Below are 25,958 nucleotides of genomic sequence, written 5' to 3'. Positions count from 1 at the left end.
GGACTGTTATAAAACTGCTGTCTATCTCCACTGCCCATTGCAGAAAACTATGGGGCCCCTCTATAGAAACAAAAAAGAATAGATGCAATTAGACAAAATTACAAAAGTGGTTTGGAAAGTTAAAAAAAAAAAAAGGAAACCAGTGAAAGCCTACTAGTGTTTTTTTCACCCACCTGTCTCTGTTTTTCTATATGCTGATGATTTTTTCCTCTAATACAAGTCAGCCTTCATGCCTTTGCCCATATTGTGACAAGGAGCAGCTAGTTATCAACTACTATAACACCAAGATAGTTACCTTCTCTGAAAGGCCTGGTACACTTTGTTCTAGCCTCAACTAAATTATGGTCTTGAAATATTTGGGCATATACTGTATCTCCAAGCATTGGATACCTGGATCAAGAAAAGAAGGTCACAGTTGGCAAATTCAGTTTTATATTTTACCAAGTGTGCTAGCAATAATCACTTCCTTATTGCTATGGATATTTTCAGAGCCAAGATCATCAGCCATTTGCTTTACAAGACACAGATTTGCTAGTCTCAAGACTAATGTCAACCAAAGTAGTTCAATCCAAATTTCACAGAGTTCTGCTGCAAGTGCCTTGCTGTGTATCCATCTCCTTGTTGAGATCAGAATGTAGCCTAATTTCTACGGTGACCAATAGACAGTTATACTGCTTGAAATACTGGTTCAGATTGCTGTTTTAACAAATAGTTCCGTTAGTTTAGTATATTGGCAACACTTTAGTTCTTCTGATCCTCCAGAAAATGTGTTGTCCTCTTGAAAAACTGGCATTCCAGCACATGCACAGTACAAGGGGCACTAACTGTCTTTGTTTAGCCATAGTCTGAACTGAAAAAAAGGGCCGCCGATATTGATCTCTATAATGAGCCTCCTGCTTGGGAGGCTATTTTCCCATGCTAAGTATCTAGCAAATATTCTCTCACATAGCAAAATATTTACCTTCACTGCTGTAGTGCTTTGCCATCCTTGCAGCTAGAAGGTAGGTTTCTTAACATTCCTGCACTGCAGAGACTCAGATCCTGCTTACTGAAAGTAATAGAAAAGTCTGTCACTTGCTGTTGCTCATAAGGGGTATGGTGAGTTGACCTAATAATTCTTCTCCTAACTCATTCTCATACCAGTTTGGAAGAGGACAGCATCTCCTACTCTTTAGCTGACAGGTCTCTGGATATTTTCAGAATAAGTTCATTTACTGCAATTATTATCACTGTTAGAAGCTCAGTTGTCTAGTAATTATAGGAACCTCAATACCTTAGGATACAATTGTATAAATTTCTTGGTATCAGTAGCTTTATTGTTCTCTGGTATGTTTGTTTTTGGTTTTGGATTGTAAAATAAAATAAATAAAATATAATAAAACCAGTGTTTTCTCAGGAAGCTCACATTTTGCTATACAATAAGATAGTACGTGTTATATTTATTTATTTTTCACACATATTCCACCACAGTTTTTTTTTAAAAAGAACCATCTTGGTGATATACACAATATAAGGCAACATTAAAACAGCCTTGCTGCAAATTAAAAACAATAACCATATTCATTAATCAATAAAAATAAATGGATGCCAAGATCTAAGCTAGAATGCTCTGTGAAATAACTGAGTTTTCAGCATCTTCTTGAATGCAGTTAGGAAATGAGCAAGTCTGATTTCAACAGGGATACATTCCAGAGGGCTGGCCCTGCTACTAAGAACTGTCATCTGTCCTTGGCTCTCTTTACTTCCAGGAGCTGTGAGCTATAAGCTGTTTCTCCCATAATGACCTCATAGGTCAGGCAAATTCTAAACTCGACAAGTCAAACTGTAAGTTCTATGTCTTCAAAAAAGAAAGATAAGGGATGATATTTGAATCTCATAAGGCAGGTCTAGCAACACACCTACAGGTAACCAACATCAGTCCATGGATGCCACATCTGATCATAGCACTTGCAGCCCTTTGCTGCAAGAAATTTACCAGGTCAAGATGTAAAGAACAGAATTCTATAATACAAACCCACAACAAAAAAGGCCCATTTCCAAGAGAGAATAAATGCCCCTAAAAGTGGTAATGCCTAAAATAGGGCTTCACTGGTCAATCATAAAAGTGTGTGTGTTTGCTTATTTAGGAAAAGTGGTAGAAAAGATATTTATTTCTTAAGATGCTTAAGATATAAATTATTAGGACAGTAAATACCAATCTAGTATCTTGAACAAAACTTTAAAAATAGATAGCCATTGCTACTCTTTCAATGCCAACAGAGAGAGAGCCAAATTCTAAACTATTTGGCATTTCAAAATCATTTTCAAGGACAAACTAGGAAAATCAAATTGCAGCAATTGCAATTATCTGTCAGCAAAGAATGGGTAACAATGGTGGTATGTCTACCTTTTAGTTTATACTATAGCCAGAATGTCAACCATATTAATACATGATATTCTTGAGTTGTATTTCTCTAAAAAAGCAATTTAGGATCAATAGTTGCCACAAGTATCATTAAAGACATGAAAAAGGCACTGGGGCTGCATTCATATGATAGACTATGACTGTTCACCTATAGCTTGTGAATTTGACTATGGTTGTGCCTGGCTTTTACTCTAACCTGCTTTGCAAATGGTAGTCTTGCTTCCTGTTACTTGTATCTATAAATGAAATGGGTATTAAAAAACTGTCCAAAAGCATAAAGGTTATTCAGATATATTTGTTGCATTATCTACAGCAGTAGTATCTCAGACCTTGTCCATGATTTATGACACATTCATAAAAACCTGATGAATTCAATAATCTCAAAGCACCAATTATTCTTTTATATAACATCTCTAAATGCAAATTCCTTTTATCTTTAAATGCCTTTTTTAAGTTGCCTTTCTTAGACCTTGTGCTAATGAAGGTAGCTTTGCATCTTTGACTGTCAACAAGTTCCAGGGTATCAAGCTTTGCTTCTGAAATGATGGTGAAATAATGCCAATAAGACACCTTCTAATTAGGGGGAAGAAACATGAATGCAGACAGCCCCTTCTCAACATGTAGTTTGCAAGTCTAAACAAGAAAAGCTAACATAAATGAAGGTTCATGTTTCATACCAGACTATCATTCCAACAGGGATCTTATCTCTAGGTATTAAGAAAGCTTCAGTATAGTTGTCAACTTTGCTGTTAATGAGCAGCACCCATTTAACAAAAGTGCAAAGAGTATCTATATAGTTAAATGTGGTTACATATTTGAATTGTTTAATATCAAAATACAATGTTTTGAAGTTATAGAAAAGCTACTGTCTCATCCTTAATATTTAGGAGAGTTACTTGTTATTTAAATTGGAGGAATAGCAAGAAGTTCCAGCTGGGATAAAAGAATTGTGCAGAAGAAGAAAGATGTGCAATTTCTAGTGTAAGGTCAGAATAGACAAGGCAAAAGTCAGGGAAGGAAGATGTAGGACAAAGGCATTCCTGTTTGCATTTGATTAATTTTTAACACACTGTGTATTTTTCCCTAAGGCTTTTTCAGAGACTGGTATCTTATTTGTTACTTTAATGATTTGCTTATTGAATAAATATCACAGTTTATTTATGATACTTATAATAGCAAGTAGCGTATGGTTTTTCCCTACCTTCCTGTGAACATAGTATCAATAATTTACAATAGCCCTTGCAAAATAAGTAGGAATTTGTACCTGACTGTTCCCTGTCTTAGTGCACTATGCTAGCCTTCTATCTCATATAATGGTTTGATGTTTCAGCTTGGATTTTCATTTAAATTGTCAACCTTTTCCTTCTAAGTTTTTTTCTCCTTTTGCCCTGATAAAAGTGGTAAACATTATTTTAAATACACATTCTAAGGTATCAATTAGATAAATCATAACGATAAATCATAAATAAATACTACTTTTGCCTTAAAGAAAAAAAAAAGGTTTATTCCATCTCAGCAAATAAAAGACTCTTAGTGATTATTTCAATCCTATCTTTCATTTTGGGGAAGTATGCAGTTGTGTGCACAGGTGCAAATGGTAATTCAAATATACTGTATGTTTTGTAATGTATCTACTATTATTCACCTGGAAATAAGCAATTAAACATATTTGGTGTTAAAAAACTGTTGAAATATTCAAAAGATTATAATGTTTTTCCCCATAACATTTTAAATTGAAGCCAATAGACTGAAATAGAATATGGTACTTATATGGTATTAATAGTTTTATTTATTTAGGCTTCAAATACATCCACAAAAAATACAAAATTTTGATAGTTTGAATTTCTGACTTGTCTTTCTAACATCTTTTTCTTTCAGATGGTAAAGGAAGGTTCCAAAGAATTAGATATTCTTGATTCTAATCAATGTAGAAAACATATTGTATTTGAGGAAGTGGAAGTAGCAGGAATGCTGAAAGTAATTAAAGCTAGAGTTCTTGATTTTAAAGGAAATTAAAACTGACTATATGTTCCCCTCTGCACCATGATTCTAGGAGCAATATATGTCTGACACTTGATTCCATTTGTTATTATTATTGTTATTGTTATTTTCAGGAACCATGTTTATGACTACGGTTATAATACTATAAGGAGTTACATACAGATAAATAGGAGATCTGTTCCAAGAGGCAACATGCAGAAACTTATATCAGTGAGGTAACTTTTAGAACTGGAGTTCAATAGGAACCTGAGATATTGCTTTTTCTTGTACCATGCATAGTATACCAAATTGGGTTGATAGGTATATTTATACTTCTATACTATGCCAAAAGATAGTAAGCCCTTGGATATAATGCTAGATTCCTTATACACCTTGCAGGTGTGAGCCCCACTAGGTAGACCAGACCAGGAAATCAACTCTTCAGGGGGCTAAAACTACTTTTATTGAGACTGGCTAAAATGGCAGAATCTTGCAAGTCTGATTGTGCTGTACCTTTTCCTTCTTATAATTCAGTGAATTAGGGAGGCAACTGCCTGAGCCTCTTCCAAATGTTATCTCATTGTTCTGGACTTTTAAAATGTTTCAGCCCCTTTTGCCTAGGCAACAATTCCGGCATATTTATGTCAAGTTCATCTTCTTTACTGTCTACAGCAGTGTAACTTTCCTTGAAGAGTTCAATAATGTTGATTTTATGTATTTACTAGGCATATATACCACTATAATAACAGACTTTCAAATAAAAATATGACCAACACACACACACACACACACACACACACACAGACTAAGAGCCAGTGTGGTATAGTTATTAGAGTTCTGGACTAGAAGAACCCTTGTTCTAATCCTCCCTTAGGCACAGAAGTTATCTGGGTAACTTTGGGACAGATTCTTTCTCATCCCTAACTGGGAAGTCAAGAAACATTTATCTACCAACCCACCCTGGACCAATGTGGTAGATTATGGCCCACAAAATCCAGAAAAGAGATTTTCATCCTGAAGTGGATTGGTTCAGGATAGTAGTCATCATCGTCATCAACATCATCATGCCAGATGATGAGAGCATAACACAGTGAAGAAGATCAAGTTTTTTTTTTCACATTTTGCTCATACCTTGTAGATACTGATGCGAGTAAATATTACAGTCTGTATATAATTAAGCAGAAATCCCATATTACACTTCTAACAGTAATCAATGGGAAACTATGCCATCATGACCCTTGCTGTAATGATGCAGGACATTAAGAAAACAAAGAACTTACATTTCATATAGATCTTGTGGAGAATGTAAATAATATCTGTTTATATCTAAGGGACAGGTCTAATTTAAAATACTGAATATGAAAGCAGTGAGCTACTAGTTAGCATGCCATGCCTTTACAACGTACAAAGGCAGAAGTAGGCAGGTCACTTTTCACCTCATTAGCATAGTAGGAAGGAATTTCTGTTTAACAACAAAAGAAAACAAAAACCCAGAAAACAAGAATACAACACAATCCTTCAAAGCAATCCTGTCTTTCAGTAAATGGTCATCTCATTAGCTTCTTTCACTCATTCCTGTTTTCTTCCCCACTAACCTTTCAGAATTCTCTGAATACAAGGTGTGATATACCATTCTCAATTAGAGTTTCCCTTCATATCTTTTTTGGGAAAGATGGTATAAAATTAAGGTGATCTATAAGTATGTAATTTTTAAAAAATCCTGCAGAAAGAATTAGAAGAGGGAACAGAGCACATTCAATACATTTTAGTTTTTAAATGAATCACTAAAAACTTAAAAAAAAAAAAAAAGCTTGCTCTTTCCCCTACTCCAACTTTTCTTGTTCCCATAACGAACAAACTGCATAAGAAATGCACATAGTACTATATGCTTCTCTACTCTTCCAAAAATCTGCCTCTGGTAGATTTTTTTATTTCACCACATTTATTTGGGGAGCCAGGTGGGGGTAGCGCTAAGTGGAGAGATATAAAATTTTTTAAAAAAGTGATGATATTCTACTGTTACTGGCTCTTTTTTTTGTTCATAGTAACCAGAATGGCCCAGGGCTGCTTTGCCTCATTATTAACAAAATGTACATACAGGGACATTCATTATTTGGTAATGGAACCAGCAATCTAGTGTAGACTTGCTTGCCACAGAAGATATCATGAATCATTTGTAGACCAGATGGAAGAAAACAAACACATTAAAAAAAAAAAACTCTCTCTGGAAAACCTCATAGGGCTGTTGCCTTTCTCCAGTAAGCTTTTAATGTTGTAGCCTTAGGTCCCATATACATCAGGAGATACTCAGGACAGAAGAGTACAAACCTTATACTGGAATGATATGGATGCACAAATGCAAATTTACATTTACATTTTAGTAGAGTAAGGGTTCTAATTTAGATCTGAAGCCATTGTTGTTAAATAATAGGTTCTATTGTTACTGATCTACACCAGGCCTCCAGGCAAGTTTGATCACAAGGTACCAATTCGGGGCCCTACAACCGGCTTAGGACAGACATTTTTTTTTTTATTTTTGCTTATCCAACACTGTAAATAAAGTAGCATTCACATTATTTTAATATGGCATTACTGTCACATTTGTTGCTCTATATTGTAATGTGTTAAGTTACTGCAATGTGCATATATTCACTTGACAAATAAAACAGTTCAGATTTAACTTTCTGCCAAATGTGAGGACGATTTTATCATTCCTACAACTTCCTCAGTTACAGAAAACTGAAGTACTGATAGAGAGGGAATGCTCCCCACCCAATAAATTACCATGTAGAAAATGGTTGTCACCCTACATCAGGTATAAAGTAATAGAAAACCATCCTCACTTTTTGTAAGGATAGTGGGTGTATGTGAAGTGAGAGGCTGCACTCTCTCAGACTGAAAAATAGGAACATCAAATGAAAACCATTTTCCTCCCAAACTTGAAAAATAGTTTAGCCCAGTTCTAGGACAAATTGAACATCATTGCATCAGGATAATGTAAATAGAACTGTAAGCAATTCCCAATAATTTGGTAGACTCCAACCCTATTTTTTTACTCATACAGGGCCCTTCCCTGCTGCCCTAGCTTCTTTCCATCCTCTCACACTCCTTTTTTTTTTTTTAATCAACCTCTTACACTCTTATTTCTTTGCCTGGATTATTATTCTATTGTGTTTGGAGTAAGTGAGAGTGAGAAGATCAGGGAAGAATCTGTCTCAGATTAAAGTCATAACTTGACCGGGGGAAAGGGAGTGAGTGAGCTAGTGAGTGTTCAGGGAAGAATCTGACTCAAATTAAAGTAATAACCCTTTTGAGAAGTAGAATTATCTCCAGATTACAGAATTTGAGTTTCTCTGATTAGATAACTGTAATTAAAACCTACTGTGTTAGAAATAAGTTTTATAGACACTTTCAGTTAGAGCATAAATATACCATAATCAAATACTTTTGAGTTTCCACAAAAGTACAAACTTGTATATAAGTACATTCATTTGCCATATGGTCCAATACCTGTTAATTAACTACTAGTTAAGGAAGTTGCCAAGAGTTCAATGTGTTAAAGGGCATACATACAGATAGTCCTCACTTAACAACCCAATAGAGGCTAAAAAATTGGTTGTTAAGCAGGGCAGTCACCACGTGGGCATACCCGATTTTATGATCATTTTACGACAGTTGTTAAAAAAAATCACATAGTCATTAAACAAATCACTTAGTTGTTAAAGGAATCCAGCTTCTCCAATGGATGTTTTTTGCCAGAATTTGCTTAATGACCATGTGATTTGTTTAACAATTGTGGTGATTCATTTAATGACCATCATAAACAAAGGTTGCAACTTGCGATCACATGATTGCTGGGAGTGGTGCAATGGTTTGCAATGGTTGTAAGTGTGAGTACAGATTGTAAAGCACTTTTTCCAAAGCCATTGTAACTTTGAACAGTCATTAAGCAAATGGTCGTTAAGCGAGGACTACCTGCATGTATATATCAGGTTATTCTTTTGGGGAAAGCATGCTATTCAGATCACATAAAAGGAGTGATAAATATTAAATTAACAAAATTACAAGCCCGAAAAACAAAAAGAGAGAGAAAGAGAAAGAGAGAGAGAGAGAGAAAGGAAGGAAAGGAAAGGAAAGGAAAGGAAAGGAAAGGAAAGGAAAGGAAAGGAAAGGGAAGGGAAGGGAAGGGAAGGGAAGGAAAGGAAAGGAAAGGAAAGGAAAGGAAAGGAAAGGAAAGGAAAGGAAAGGAAAGGAAAGGAAAGGAAAGGAAAGGAAAGGAAAGGAAAGGAAAGGAAAGGAAAGGAAAGGAAAAGAAAAACTAGTTATACCAATACCCACTTACATTCATTTTGCCTTTTCATACCTTTCTAACCTCACATGCAAAACATCTGTACATCCATCACAACCATACAGTGCTTCATACATTGTCTTTTAAAATTGATTTAAATTTATATCCTTCTTTTTTAGAATATTACCAGTTGCACTTGACCAGAACTTTCTCAGTCACTCTTCTTCTTGACTTTTCACCATTCCTTCATATTTTTTACAGCTAATCCTCTTTTACTCTCTCGATATGACCAAACCTTCTCAATATAATTCTTCCATACTGGTCATTCATTTTTGTATCCAATTTATATTTATTCAGCATGGAATTACTTATTTATTTATTTGTTTATTTATTGTATTTATATAGCTGCCATCTCACATAAAGTGACTCCGGGCAGTGTACAGCACATTATTCTTGACTCTTGTTTTACCACATAGACTTCTTACTGATTAACATTTCATTCAACTTGCTGTTCTATTTCACCTGACATATTTACTTGATTTAATTTATATTGCTGCCTATCTTGCAAAGCTTTTCTGGGTGGCTTATAATGTTTAAAACATTAATGTAATAGCAAGTAGCAAAAATAATAAAAAGCATATAATAAAATCAGAAAAGCATAAAATGACAGCTGAGAATGAACCCAATGACAATAACTTCATAGGCTCAACTAACTTCCTGATGCCCATGCATGGGAAACCTGCCTGGTCTTAAGAGTCTTCTAAAAATCCATCAGGATTGGAACTAATCTAATCTCAGTTGGTATATGCTCCAAACAGCAGCTGCTGCACTTTCCAACTCTCACTTCCAAATAATGAAGTGAGTAAAAGCACACACTTAATCACAATAATTTTCATTTCTTTTAAGAAACTATAATTCCTCACAAGCGACCTGCTATCATTCTGCCACGATTGATATGTCTTGAAATTTATCCATCTCCTTCCCCACTCTACCTGCGCTGCTTTTTTTTTTTAATCTTTATAAAAGTTAAGATTCCTCAAAACCGCCTCTGTGTAGAAATTGAGTAGAAGTAGCGCTGTACGTTGCTTCATACCTTTCTCAACCTTGAACCAGTCTGTATCTCCAAAGTTGTTCTGAGAGTGATTTCTTGGTTGTTGTACAGTAATTTGGTTAAGTGTTCTGGAATACACTTTTCTTGAGTGTTTAATGCACTTGAAGGCTTTGCTATAGTCAAGGAAGCATACATATGCATACTTTTTAAATTTACATGCTTGTTCCATGACCCATCAGACAATGTTTGCAATATTGTCGCAAGTGCGTTTCCTCCTGTAAAATTGGTCTGTACCTCAGGCAGATCTTTTTCCATTATTGGGCCAAATCATTGTGGCATATTTTTCAACAAATGTTTGCTAGCATGTGATATCAGGGGATTGTGCAGTAATATTAGCAGTTGCATGGACCACCCATCGTTGAAATTGGGATGAACACTTTTCAGGCATACATGGGTGTCTCATATTTTCTTACATAGTTTTGGAATGTCTGCCTTGGTGCTGACTTAGCCAAGTCTCATGGAGTACCATTGGTTCCAGGTACTTTTCAGCAACTCTTTCACTGCTATGTCAGCCCCAGGACTGGGATAACAGTCCTTTTATTGGGAGTAGCTATAATAACCAAATTTATTTTTATTTTATTTATTTAACTTGTCCCCGCCCATTTCCCCACAACGGGGGACTCTGGGTGGCTTACAACACACTAAAAACGTAAATACAATTAAAAGTTATAAAAAAAAAATCTTGCAAGTCTGATTGTGCTGTGCTTCCTCCCCTTCTTATATCAATGTGAATTTGGGCAGTGTCTGCCTAGCCTGCTTACACATACTTTCTGCTTGTTTTAGACTTAAATCATGCTTTTGTCCTGATTGCTTTGGTAACAGATCTGGCCTATCTCTGTCAAGGTCATCTTACTTACTGTCTACACAGTGGGAGATATTACTGCTTAAGCATACTGTCTGCTACTTGGAATGAACCTTTCAGAAATAAACATACCATACTCAGTTTAATCAAATTCATTTATTAGCATTGTGGCACACAATACATCCAATATATCCATTATTCTCTCTATATATTCACTGATATAGGTATGGTCATATACAATTCTTCAGTCTATTTTTTCTATCTATTTTTTCTATCTATTTCTAATCATTCAGTTCTTTCCTATCTCTGTCCTTTATTGCTCACTTGTATGCAGTGAATGGTGTCTTAGTTTCCTTTATCAGGGAATCATCTCCCTATAAAAAGTGCATGCACATTCAAGTTCCATCCAAAATACTTCTAAACATTCATTATACATTTATTCATAATTCTATTAAAGATAGTATATCCTTGTTTTACACCCTGATTAGTACTGAACCATGAACTATTCCATTTCATCTCAAACATGCTTCTGTTAATCTCATACTGCTCTTTTCTTAATGTATTCAGCCACCAACCTTCATTTGGCCACCCAGTTAATATGATCAACTCTCTCCACATACCATCTATGTGAGATTGTCAACTGATGAACCTTGGGAGTGGGCTTTTTCAGTCTCTATCTCCATATTTTGGAATTCCTTTCCCATCAAGATCTGCTCCTTCCTTCCTGGGTTTCAGGAGAACACTTAAGCCCTGGTTGTTCCATTTAGCGAAGGAGCAGGGCATGTTCTGAGTGAAGTTTGGAATCTCATGGGTGCATATCTGATATTTGTCTGTTTATATTTTAATATTTTCATTTAAAAAATATTATCAGTGAGCTTATTTATTAAGAACTTTTGAGGGAAGGTACCTTTTATTACATGTTGATCTTGGTGGTTGGCTTCCCAGAACCTTCAGGAATGGGGGTAAACAAATAATGTAAACAAAGAATAAGTAAGTAATCTCCATATTCATGCAACATGTTCCATAATACAAGGCTTTTCATTTTATTTCATGCTTTCTGTAAATTAGCAAATGTACAATAAACTTTCTTTCTCAAATTAGTACATTTCTTTAAGATCTGTTGAAGAACAAAAATACAGTGATACTGTACTTCCCAAATTTTGTCAATTTCCATCCATCTTTTAATACTTTTTATATACAGGATTCATAGTTTCGCCTCTATAGTTATTCTACTTGTATTTCCTCCACTTCTTTCATTTTGTTTCATGTTCATCTGTTCTTGTTACCTGTCAGGCCCAGCCCAAGAACAAGGGTGAAACAGACCAGTTGAATATAGTTCCTTTATTTGCTTACACCTTATAGACAGAATCTTGCAAAACTCAGTCTATACTATAGCAACTAGTGGATATACCCTGGGAGATTCTAGGGAGGGGCTATCCCGAACCTTTTTTGCTTCCCACACTCCCCCTGAGGACTGTATTGTCTCTTGTCTCCTTTTCCCTTCTGGAATGCACCCCGTCCTTCCTGATAGCCTTGATCTCTCACAATATCATAAAGAAATTATCCATGCCACATTGACAACTTCTCATTATCCTTTTATCCTTCACTAATTCTGTCATTTTTTCATCATAAAACACACTTTATAGTAAAACACACACACACACACACTATATATATATTGTGTGTGTGTGTGTGTTTTACTATAAAGTGTGTTTTATGATGAAAAAAATGGCCTATACATTGTATACACAATATGAATACACATGCTTAAAACATATATTTGAAACAGATCTTTTTCTAAGCAGATATTCATCAAACAGATGCATTCTCATTCATTCTTGGGTCTCCAAGTGGCCCAATAACTTTTTAAACACTTTTTTTATCTTATTCCCATTCATCTAATTCTATCTCCAAGCATCTCTGGATCACTTTCATTCAGAATGTTGTGCAATTTTTCTCAAAATTCGTCTTTAATTCCTCCATTATCACTGAAGCATAACATGGAACTATCACAACCTATGGATTCCAACTTTTATACACCTCTCCAGCAATGGTTCTCTTTCTGATATACATTTTAGCCCTTTTATACACAATTAAACCTACATATTTATTCCCTTCCATGTGATTATCCACTCCACAGATCCAACTATATTTGCTCAACTCTATTACATACAAACCTAGGATGAATTAAAAGGCAATTACTATTGCTGTATAATTAGAAGCTGTAAATTATAATTCAGATGAGTTATATAATGAAAAGCTGTTTTGTTTTTCTTGGACTATAGGCCATTGTCACATATTTTCTTGGTAAAATCTCTGTTCTATTTTCAGAAAGCTTAGTTTAAATGAAAACCTGGATGTAACAACATCTGACTTGCTTCTTACAAGAATTTGGCAGGCATTCTTTGGAACTTAATCTAAACAAATAATAGCTTTAATCTCATACTAATAATAAAAAAGCTGACATAATGTAAAATCCTTCAAGCACAATTCCCTCCAATACATTCACTTACTTAAATTAATTTTAGATAGCTTTCAATGGATTGTACTCAGGTACATTACTGCTAATCATATTCAGAGAACTTTTAATTTCATCATTAGATCAAAGGACCATTTCTGCTGATCCCCCCCCCCCCCTCATATTTCAACATATTTGAAAGCATAAATCTAAAAGCAAGAGACATCCTTGGGTGAATGAGTAGTTTTCCTTTCTGGAATAACCCAATATGTGTGTTTGGGAACAGTTGAGAAATATGCATCTTTTGCATGTGTAATTAATATTAATTGAATATACCATTGAATGTCTTAAAGGAGTTCAAAACTTGGATTTATAACAAATTCCCTATGTGTGTTTATTCAGAAATAAATCTCCTGGCACAAAGAGAAGCTTAATCTATAGAATATGTGCTCAAAATTGCAGGACGAGTGCTTTGTAATCCTGTTGTGAGAAGTTCTGACTTGCTCAAAACAGCCAATGAGATTCAGAATTCATCACCAATTGGAACTTAGCTAGTTTGCAGTATCCAAATACTTCCTTGAGGGAACTGTTTTGCTTCACTCACCCCAGTTTGAACATTACATCCTTCCAACTGATTTAGGATCAAACTAGATATGGTATTGCAATACTGCAAGGATAGCACCTAAGGATTATTTCTTTAGTGCAAAGTGTGCACCTTAGTGCAAAGTTGGAGAATTATATAGGGATTATAAAGGTACTAGTATATGTTCCCACATGAGGTAGATAGCATTTATAGAGCTATGAATAAAATATAATCAGACTAGGAGAGTTATTAGAAAATCATTGTTACATTGTTAGATTAAGAAGAAATGGAGACTATTGTTCTCCATAAACTATTAAACAGCAGTCTCCAGGATCTTGTCATGCCTGAAAGGGACTTCAATATCCTAGTTTTACAATGCAACCCCCAACATGCTTTCAAAGTCAATGGAAATTGTGTATCCCTGTCCTATAGTATCAAAATCTACAAATTAATTAAGTTCACTTTATGTTGATTAAAACTTTATGTTCATATTCAGTTCACTAAAACTGTTATTTGATTCTAATATAGAGGGGAAATGACTAGACAGTTTCTAGTCCATGTCATTAACAGTAATGTCTCTTTAACCATATTTCCATATTAATCTGTGATTTTGCAAAGTGTATGACATTCTACAGATTCCTGTACATTTTTACACTTGTACATTCAATGAGACTGACTTTTATAAGATTGTTCTGTAAAAAAAAGGGAAGGATTCTTCACAAAACGAATACAGAAAATGCATTTTGATATAGATATTTTTAGCAAAGAACTGCCAGATGCACAGTAGTGTGAAATCTGAATGATAATTAAGCTTTGATCTCATTAATCCATGGGACATGAATCAGGTCAGTTTACATCAGAATCCTCAAAGTTTAAAATTCTCAGTGACAAAACTAGTGATTCATTTATGTTTACACTGTGTTTGCATATCCATATGTGCTATATTAGAAAGAACAACACATCTTCACATCCACAACAAAGATTGTCAAAATGATGACATGATTGCAGTGACATCATGATGCAAATCCTGTCTTTCTGTGCTTTTGGCATTTGACACAAGCATATAAGATGCAGTTTTTGCTTCATAATGTCTTGATGTTGTATCGCCTTGTCTTCCCTTGTCCCCCCAACAGATACCATACTAACACAGCTAGAAGTAGACTGTGCTACTTCTAATGCACATAAAGAAATGCGCATTCCAAGATAAAGAAATGTTCTTTTGTCCGGAATTCTATATACATTCAATAACTAAACTCTTTATTAAGGATGAATTTTATTTGATGAAAAATAAATTAGATGTAAGTCATTCTTTGGATATGTTATCTGAAAATTAATCAAGCTAATAACTAGATTAGTTATTTATTTTAGATATGAATAAAAATGTGTTCCAGATTAGGGTGTTAGGATGTTTGTGGAGTCCTTATCATTTTTTAAAATGCTATTGACATGGTTTTGATCTGCTGGCGATGTTTCTTTAATTCTGTATTTTAAAAGTTGTAAGCCATCCAGTGTCTTTTCAGAGTCAGGCAGCCTCAGAATTCAATATATTAAATTAAATTAATCAGCAATATATTTGTGATTCTTTAAAAAGTATTATAATAATCTTTGTTGTTTTTGCTACAAAACACTAAAATAACTACCCTTCTGAAAAATGGAATGGTCACTATGTAACCTTGTCATTATTCATCTGGAACATATTTTTATTCATTTATAAAAAGTAACTTGAGATATACTATTTCTCTTTCCTAATCCCAAATTTTGGATTACCTAGAAATTTTATCTGCCAATTCAAATGATGGCTAGCTACATTTTGCATCACTATCTTTAGTATCATATATTATTCATGTGAAGTTTTGGATATTGTGTGGGTCTTTTGAATCCCGCTATATAATGTATCTTGTAATTAGAATGAGCACTGTCATTTTGTGCAGTGTTTTGTTAACTACACACATGGTTTTACTGTTAACATGGGAATATAGCATGAAATTGATTACAAGGTAGAAAAGATAGAAAAGAGTTTAAATATCAGTTGCCAAGACTGACATTTTAAAGTGTTGAAAAGTTGCAAGAATTCACTATAAGAGCATTCATAATATTCTTTCATGGAGGTGTGACACATATGTGCATTTACTGGAAATTAGTTTTAAGCTGTTGTAGTTACAAACCTATATGTACCTCAGCAATTACTCATTAAACAGCAAATTATTGTTTTAAGAAGAACTGCCTTATTGCTGACCACCAGTAAGGTCCAGTATTTTAGATAACAGCAGTGATGAATCACTTAACATATGAGTTTTGCCTGGCATATGATATTCCAGATTGAGGATTTGGTTCAGTAGTACAGTATATAAACTCAAATGTATTTTCAATCTTCATACTGCAGTCTTGGCTATTGTTGTACACCGATCTGTGCAGAATAATTAGGGTATGATTTTAGGTTGCATAAGCAGAAGTATATTGCTCAAATCACATGAAAATGTCTGTGTTGATCAGACCCCAGCTTAATCCCTGTTCATTTATGGATATCACTCTTCAAAAAGCATTTAAGCAAAGTGGAATAAGTTCAGAAAAAGGCAAGGAGGATGATCAGGAACCTGGAAACTAAGGTTTTATGAAGTGAAATGAAAAGAACTAAGTTTGTTTATTCTTATGAAGACTGAAGGAAGAGATTTGCATTTATTCATTATTAATATGACCTTATGTTTATAGCTTGTGAATTCACTATGGCTTATAGTGGCTTTTCATGTTATTTATTATTTAAATCATTAGATTTATATTTATATCCAGCCTTTCCTTCAAGACCTCAAGGTGACATACACAACAAACCTTCCTCCAATTTATTTCCACAAGATCATTCTTGCCTAAAAGTCACTCACTGAGCATCCTAACCAAGTAAAGATTGAAGCCACCAATCCCTACCCCAAACTATAACCTACATTGCCTCTTCAAAGACTCAAAGGAGTTGTCACCAAAAAAAAAAAAAAAAGGAGGAGGAGAGGAGGGCGAGGGGACAAGGGGAAGGGAAGACCATAAGTTAGTTACTTATTAGATTTATATTCCACTTTCCTTTCAAAAGCTTAAGGTGATATAAATAGCACTTCTTCAATTTTCCCAGCACAAACTCAGAGGTAGGTGACTGGCCTCCAATCACCCACTGAGCTTTCATGATGGGAAGGGTAGGATTCAGTCTTACAGCCATCATCCCAGAATACAAGATATCCAATAAAGGATTAAAGTTTTACAGAGACAGAATCTGGATTGATGTTAGGAATTTCTAACAGTAAGAGAGTAGAATTGTCCCTCTTGTTTGATATCAGTCTCTTAGGAAATGCTTTAATTTGAATTCCTGTACTGAACATAAGATTATACTCATTGGCTTAATAACCACTCCAGACCCTATATATTATAAGTCTATAAACACCTTGCAAGCAAATACAAAAAGAAAAAGAAAAGCCATTTTGTTCGATCAAGCTAAGGATGTTATATCTCTCTTTTATGTAACTGAGGTTAGCCAGATCTTTCTGAAAAGCTCACAAACCAGCATACTTATGGTATTTATTTCCTATTATGTGCACATAGAACAAATAAGTGTGTCATGGGAAATACAACACAGTTTGATGTTGAGATGATCTACTAGCTTTTGATATTCTCCATGAATTTGTTCTATTTTTAATCATCTGATTTAATAGCCATCTCTACATCTAGTGATAATGAATGTTAGTTATATGATAAATGTATGAAGTTGTTTCATTTGTCTTATAGAAATGTCAATTATTTTAAATTGATTACTGTGATTCTAGTTTTGAAATCATTTCTCTTTTTTATTCTCCATAATTGTATAAACCTCTATAATCTACTTACTGTATGTTATCTTCTCCTTGTTTCAGTCTTCTGAATTTTTCCCAGTCTATAACACTGCCTGAAATACTTTTGAAATAGATTCATCAGAATACCACTTCAGACTTCCAGGTTCAGGATAACAAATTCATATAGTACTGCAAATTCTCTTGGTACTAGGCAGAGCCACAGTTATTACTATCATGGAAAATGTTGACTAATTTGCTGGCTTTTCTCTTTCTTGGAATGATATACTTCAAACCATAAAAACTAAACAGCAAAATGTAGGCTACTGACTGAGCCTCTTTTTCCTAGGAAATGTCAGTTGCAGCTGGCTCGAATCCTTAGTATTCATCGATCTTTTTATTTTGAAATTGTCTTCTGTGAAAGAGCACAGCTGGCACTTTTGTTCAGCTTGCATTCCATGAGGAAATGCATGGCACACCCTATGACAATTATTCTGTATCCATTGTTTTCTTTTTTTAAAACTGCTATAAGTGAACTACGTATGTTCTACAGAAACACCTATAATAGGAGACAAAAAGTAGTGGGCTTTCAGGGATGGCTAGGAAGCAACTGGGCAGCTATCTAACTTTGCCAGTTGATGGCCCAAACCTACAAGTTATCCAGTGAATGTGGGTAGATTTGGCTATTCTTGGATATTCAACAAGAGGATCCATAACAGCAGACAAGGTGTCTGCAAAACTTCCACTGTGGTGTCATAAACTAGGTAAACAGTATATATTTCAAAAATTGTTTTCCCAAATCTTCAAGTTCAATATTGTAGTCTTAAGTCTAGGATAATATATCAAAGAATAAGAGTGGGGAATCTTTTGATAACTGAATGCCGCATTTGACATTTTTGGGAGAGGAAGGTGAAGTCCACAGTCAGGGGGATTATAATGTAATGTGGGCAAGGCCATATCAAACACATAGGCAAGGCTGTATTTTCTCTCTCCCCCCCTTTTTTTTTTCAGAGAAAGGAATTTTGGGGTTCTTTGAATGTGTGTGTGTGTACATGTGATTGTTATGAAATCTATTTTAGACTTTGCAAATGTTTTTCATGTGCTTCCCACTGAAAAATGTATCACTAAATGTATCATTTAGTGAAAAATGTATCACTAAAAAGCTTACAGCGATAACAGCTTGAGGAAGCTCCAGGAGCTTGGGCACAAAAAAGAGACTGGTATGGCATGTACCTGATGCACTGAGTTGCCATACATACTATAGGACAGTGTTTCTCAACCTTGGCAAGTTTAAGATGTGTAGACTTCAACTCCCAGAATTCCCCAGCCAGCATGGCTGGCTGGGGAATTCTGGGAGCTGAAGTCCACACATCTTAAACTTGCCAAGGTTGAAAAACACTGCCATAGGTTATAGTCTAGGATTATCTGCAATAAGCAAGGATTCCGTACCAAATACTATACAGGTGACACTGAAGTGGAAAATGTTCCTGAATGTATGAAGCTTAAAAAGCTTAAAAACTGCTGTCCTAAGCCATGTATTATATTTCTGTGAGCACATTTTCCTTTCTAAAAGATTTAAGGCTTAATTGACTCACTACTGGTGAGTATAAAACTTGACCCAGATATGAAATATTGTCCAAATACTGTCAGACAGGTAAGATACAGCATACAGCACTAAAGTGGATGCTTAATATTAATTGACCTCAGTGGGAGAATGTGAAGTTAGCTAGGTCAAGTATTATGTGAATCAGGGAGTAAATTAGCTAATGTAGGGAAGACCCAATGTTTATAATGAGCTTGGTTTTCTCACCTGTCCCAAAAGGGAATCTGGATTTTGTCCATCAAATGGCTGGAGAGAGGTCAGTATGCTTCAAATAAACTAATCATAACTCAGAACTTTAAAATTAACATGGCACTTTGCGATTGCAATGTGAAAATGCTGACCTATTACAAATCAACATAATAATGAGAAACCCATTATTGCAAATTATGAATTGCCCAAATTGGGTGATGTCATAAACTGGGATCAACAACTTCTCTCCTCTCCCAGGTTGTGGAATGTCTCTCCTCAGGAATAATCTGTTGATGTGGCACATGGTAAATTGGTTGGGGGAGAGTTAAAAGTAGGTGAACATATCCATTCACTCTCAGTTTCCTAGTTTTCCTCTTCTAAGCATCAGTCTGCAGCTAGTTATGGATGTGATCTAAGACAGGAGATTTGATATTATCCTGGGAGCAGAACAGAATTATTAAACTTGGACTCAATGGAAATGGGATAGGCTTATCCTTATTATTTATATATACAAAGTTAAAGCACCAAAGTAGATGTATGCAAACAGAAGAAGAAACATCTTTAAATACATTTCTTTTCTTGCATTTCCCCAGGTTTGGCTTCTTAATCTCTGCTGAACCTGCTGTTATGGAACTGATAGTGTAGTGATTATAACATTTGCATATCATGCCAAGGATTACCAGTGAAAAATACAGGACTTTCTTTCTTTTTTTTTTTTTTTTTACTATTTCTCTTTCCCTGAGCTACCAATTTTCCACTGGTTTAAAAACAATGTAAACCACTAAACTGGATTTTTTGCTGGAGACATATATTTTTTTACCCAAGCCCTAAGTAAATGGAGTAATAAGTCCTTGATATGTCCTTATTCATTTTAACTATTTGAGATCTGTGGTAAAACCCTTCAGCAAAAATAATGGAATGGTGAACTAGTAGACTTTTTAAAAAGAAAGTCCAGTGGAAAACTAGATAGTTCAGGGAAAGATAAACAGTATCTATTTATTTCTTTTAGCCTGCTGGGTTTCAAATTTGTAACGCACTGGATGTTAGGCAGCTGTTATAACTACCATGTTGCTGTGAAATGTCTCTAACTGCAGCAAAGATTAAAGAGCCAAACCTGAACAAATGCAAGGAAGGAATTTTTATTTTAAAGCTCTGTGCGCTGTGTGTATGTGTGTGTGCGTGTGCGTATAAGCATGTGCGTGCACATACACATCCATGTGTGCACATCGACATTATTATTCTTTAACTTTGTAAACTGTTGCACAGAAGGTTGGGAGTTTCAGCCGTGGGGAAACTATCCAATGGAGGACCGTGGCGGCTGACAGTCTGAACTTAATCCTGGCAAGCCGGTACTAAAAGATCCTAATAGGGACAGAATTTTCTTAAACTGGTTTAGAGTCCAGCATCATCAGCATGGGATAGAAGCAACTTAAGGGTGTAGTACAGAAATACCCAGAATCTTCTAACACAATTAGGAAAAATTAAAGGCAGTAGGAACCACATGCTACAAAATTGTAATATATTAACAGTTTTTTAAAAAAATTTCCAAGAGAGAAGAACAATATGTAAATACAGAGAAAATCTCACTCTATTAAAAAGAACAAAGAAGATTTTGTACGGTATGTTTATTCAGAAGCAAGTCTTTTTTCTTGTGAGACATATTTCTCACAGGAAGAATTGCAGCTGGCTCTCTCTCCTTGATAAAATTAGCTATGATTGTTTGATTGACTAATTTAATAATGTGCACTTAAATTCAAGACATTCTAGAGTGGATGTTAATAGCAATGAGTTTATCTACAATCTACCCCTTCAAAAGGCATAAAATAAAATAGCAAAGCAACAATAAAAATGCAAATATTATGTTCAAGCACTCTTGCCACAATCCTTCCTTCCTTCCTTCCTTCCTTCCTTCCTTCCTTCCTTCCTTCCTTCCTTCCTTCCTTCCTTCCTTCCTTCCTTCCTTCCTTCCTTCCTTCCTTCCTTCCTTCTCAAGACAACTTATATGGAAACACCCCTAATTTTTATCCTCCTTGTAACAGAGGTAAGTTTGTGAGAGAGTGTCTGAAAGTAACTCAGTATGCTTCAGTATTGATTGGGTACTTGACCCCTGGTCTCCCCAGTCTCCCTCCCAAATGCTAAGGCCACACCATTTGGCTTCTGCAAATCAATGACTATCTGCAGAAACCAAATGGTGTGGCCTTAGCATTTGGGGGCGAGACCAAAGGCCACAGCACTTCTATTTTCATGCCTTCTGACATCCATCTTATTCTAGATGCAAGTTTTGCTTAATGTAGCTGACTCCTTTTGCTCATGCAGGGATTGCTGCTTTTAGATCACAGCAAGCCTATTTCACTGGTGCATATGGCTCATGCATGTCCCTCTAATGCTTCAGTCCTAAAGACATTAGCAGTTTTTCACCTTTACAACATTAAATTTATTTGGTCCCATGCACAGTACTTCTCTGCCTGTCCATTAAAGCAATCCCTCTTTCTTCAAGCTGAAAAAAGTTTGTCTGATTTAAGGTGATTCGTTAAAGTTAATCCAGTACTTAAAGCAGCCTACATGCCTATCTACACACACACACACACACACTCACATACACATACGCAAACACCTTGGAGTAAATACAATTGAATTCATGGGGAGTTACTCTGAGTAATCATAAATATAAATATTTCTACACTATTTATAAACTTATTTGTAGCTGCATTTCAAGATTGTCAGATTTTAAGTTCTAGTATCACTATAAAAATGATATGCTTAAAGAGTATTTACAGTACTTTGGATCTGCTTGTGATAATGGTGCAACAAGGCTGACAAATGCTAGACACATATGACAGATACTCATTTGTTTGCCGAAGCATATATATCCATTACAAAATAAAATAAGGATAACAATAAGTGTTGAAAGCAAAGCAGATAATATGAGAAAATCACACACAGAAACATTAAAGCAGCAGATTAAAAAAAGACCCCAAAAAGTTAAGATGAGAAATCATGACTGCTGTAAAATATGTGTGTCTAGATTGCCAGCTACAGTTTATTCAGTTTAATTTTATTGTATTACATAAAACAGTCTGAACATTACCTGAGAGACAAGGTTCTGTGCCCATTTTTATTTCTATTCATATCTGGATAGAAATGTGAACTTGGCATGTGCTCCCATTGCAAGAATGTTGTCGTTCCTTTGAATCAATCACAATTTCCAAACTATTATCAGAACTATTATTAATATTTTTAATTCCAAATAGAGTTTATAAATATATGCATATTGAATTTCTATAATTTCTAAAATAGTTTTTGTTTATGAAACAGTTTAAATATTTGGCAAAATGTTTATTGGAAAAGTCTGATTTGTTTGCTTCTTTAATACAAAATTTATAGGTCTCCCCATCCAAAGGCTTTGGGTATCTCACAGTAGATAAATTACAATTCCCAACAATTCACATGATAGATCAACAATCCATTAAAATAAACTTAAAATTATCTGACACTGAGAACCTTAAAAGCAGATTTAAAACTGAGAAATATGAGACAACAGCAACAGCAAAACTGTAAGCCAGAAAGATAATTCTTTGTACTGCAAATTCACAGGTAGGTAGGTAGGTAGGTAGGTAGATAGATAGATAGATAGATAGATAGATAGATAGATAGATAGATAGATAGAAAGATTTCCTGAAAGCTAGCAATAAGGGGGATATCTTAATCTTGGAGGACAAGCTATTCCCCAAGGCCAAGGCAACCACTGAGGAGGGGTCGATTTTTTGCCTATAAAAATGTATGTCCATTTTGAATTCAACCAGAATGCTCACCATGAGAGCTAGACTCTGAGTGTCATAAGAGAAGCAATTCCTCATTTCAGGAATTATAATATTTTATTTAAAAAAATCTATATTCCACAACATTTTAAAAAGATTTTCAGACTCTCTTATACCATTCTAGTTAGTTTAGGTATGTAAGTTTAACTGTAGTTCTCATAAGCACTCAACCATGATACATTCTGAAGCTGTAAATCCTGCTACTTTGTTTCCTTTGGCATTTTATTTGACACAATTAAAAGCTTTGACGGCATTCATGTTGGAAGTTGTTTGATTGGCATCCTGTGAGACACTTTCATTGTTCATTGTGTTATGAGAAAATCCTAGCACATATTCTGTAGACAAAATGCAAATATTTGAAATGCCCACACCCATTTATACAGTACATGTTAAAAATATAGTTTAGAAAAGTGATTCATTTTATTGGCAAGGGCGCCTCCATTCAATTAAATTAGGATATCAAAAGATATGCACAGGAACTCAGAGGTACAGCAGATGGCAGGGCAATTATGACACACTTGGTGACCCTTTTGATTAGATTGCCTCCAGATGATCCTGATCCTGATCCTGATCCTGATCCTGATCCTGATCCTGATCCTGATCCTGATCCTGATCCTGGTCCATTTCAAATCCTCCTCCCTGCCATGCAGTCTTCCCACCAGGATCAAAGCAAAAGGTGAGAAACTACAATTAGAACGGACCAAATACATACTTTAAAATGCAGCAAGAGATGCCAAGCTAATAGCCCCCCTTCCTAGCCAAGGTTTAAGAGGAGATCTATTTGATCAAATAAGGAGGGATCCCTTCCCCTAGGAGATTACCATTTCAATCAACAAATTCTAAACAAGTGGAAAACCACAACTCAGCAGGGTGCCTAACTTCAGAGGGCTCTTTCCCAGAATGCCAGCTAAGTGCATTTTCTCAGAATTCCTGAAGGGTGAGGCTTTTGCACACTTTCAAGGAACAACAACAAGGTTTCTCTGCCTAAAGGATAGGACTCATGGTGGCCACCCCAACAGCTGACTCTGTACTTTTGCTCTTGGAAATCAACTTCATCTCTGTTTCAAGCAACTGCCTGTGCATTTTATTCCCAGCTTGGAAATGAACTTGGTAAGATTTCTTTCCAACAGTATTTTATTTTTTTAAGAAGGAAGGCAGGAATCACGATAAAGAATAATCTAATGTATGTATTTTTTTTTTTTACATAGATTTAAAGGGTGCCCAGGAAATCCCGACAACTCTGTTTTACAGTATAAAAACCAGCACAATGATAATACCTTGTGATATATGGTATTAAAATATTATCTTTTACTCATATTAGAACCCGAGGACATCCAATTAAGTGAGAGTACTTTTTCACATAGTATAGTTCATCTCTGAACTTTTATGACACATGTTTATATAGCATTAAAATGAGATTAGGCAAATTTATAGAAGGGAAATCAATGGTCACTAATCATAACAGCTATATATTTGATCTGACATTTCAAATTAAACTGATTCGATTTTCTGAATTGTCAAATTGATTTACCAAATTATCCAAAAATCTTCAAAGGCACTGACCTAATTCAATTTTCTGACTATATTTGAAGAGTTGATTCAATTTGGAAACTCAATTCAATCCATTTAATCAAAGCTTCAGGTAGTCCTATTGCATAGTGGTGATAGTAAAAACACAGTGGGAAGCAGATATCAGTTGGGAGTAATACTTTCAAGTTTACATTTAAAAGCCACTTTTTTATTTTAGTGTTAAAACCTTGCTGTTTGTAAAAAGTATTGTGCCAGATCTAGAAGAGAGTTGGTGTAGAGGAGAATGACAAAAGAAAATTGTTAGGCTAAACATTAACTATCCTTCAACAAACGCTGTTGAAGGTTATATTGAAATGAATCTGCTCAAACATTTCCCTAAATCAAAACTTCACAATCTGTAACTCCAGGCCAAATGTACTCCCTTAACACTCCACCAAAGGCCCGCTCAACCTTTCTGCTAAATTATCAGTTTTAACATTATGAATAGGGAAATAGTTAAATACATGGGAGTAATCATATTAAATGCATTACATTCTAATTACAGTTAATTAAATAATCATGTTTTTGCCTTGACCTTCACTTCCTTATACTGGTTCCACCTACTTTCTGGAATGCAGTCTCTGACATGCCTTTCAAAAGCCAAATGTCTTCTTCAGCCAAGGTCGTTTTATACCTCAGTTCTGCCCTTATTTTATTAATATCTATATAGATATAGATACTCCTCTATATTGACAGATAATAGATCCTCCTCTAGCTTGACAGTACAGATCTGCTTGTAGCTTGATAGAATCTCAAGGAATGGGAATATAAAGTAAATACACCATAGATGGATCATCTAGTTTTAGCCCAATTTCCTTACTCCCACATGGATGCATGACAAAGGATAGATTCACCAGCCAAAGAAACATCATATCTCTTTAGTATAAGAAAGATTAAGAATCAAATATGAAGAAATTGTTAGACAAGCCACCTGTATTATTTTTTTAACTTTTTAAGAAAAAATAGCTGTTCAGTCTCCTTGGTATTGCAGTAATAAAAAAAAATCTGTCATTTTAATAACAATTTCTAACTCCCCCCCCCCAACCTCACAAAAAGCTTAAAATACAGCCCTTATTTATGAACACTTAAATTGTACCCCTTTTATTTATCTCCAGAAATGAAATTCCATTATCACTCCAACTCAGAGCTTAAATGAAGAAATCTTGGCTGAAGAGGAAAAAGCAAAGGAAGGCTCATAGCTTTAATCAATTGCCCTTTGACATTTTTGACTTGGTGGTTAGTCTTTGCAAAGTAAATTAGCGTAATAGCCTAAATATGTATGGCAGATGGCAGGGGCCCTGCAATAAAAGTGGATGAAATAAAACCTGGGATCGTTTGTAAAGATTTATA

Source organism: Python bivittatus, unplaced genomic scaffold (genome assembly GCF_059951505.1).
Source record: "Python bivittatus isolate LINGU-HERP-01145 unplaced genomic scaffold, Pbiv_v1 ctg000340_np1212, whole genome shotgun sequence".
In the NCBI taxonomy this organism is placed as follows: domain Eukaryota; kingdom Metazoa; phylum Chordata; class Lepidosauria; order Squamata; family Pythonidae; genus Python; species Python bivittatus.
The sequence above is the reverse complement of the archived record's forward strand: the minus strand, read 5'-3'. Positions refer to the sequence as shown.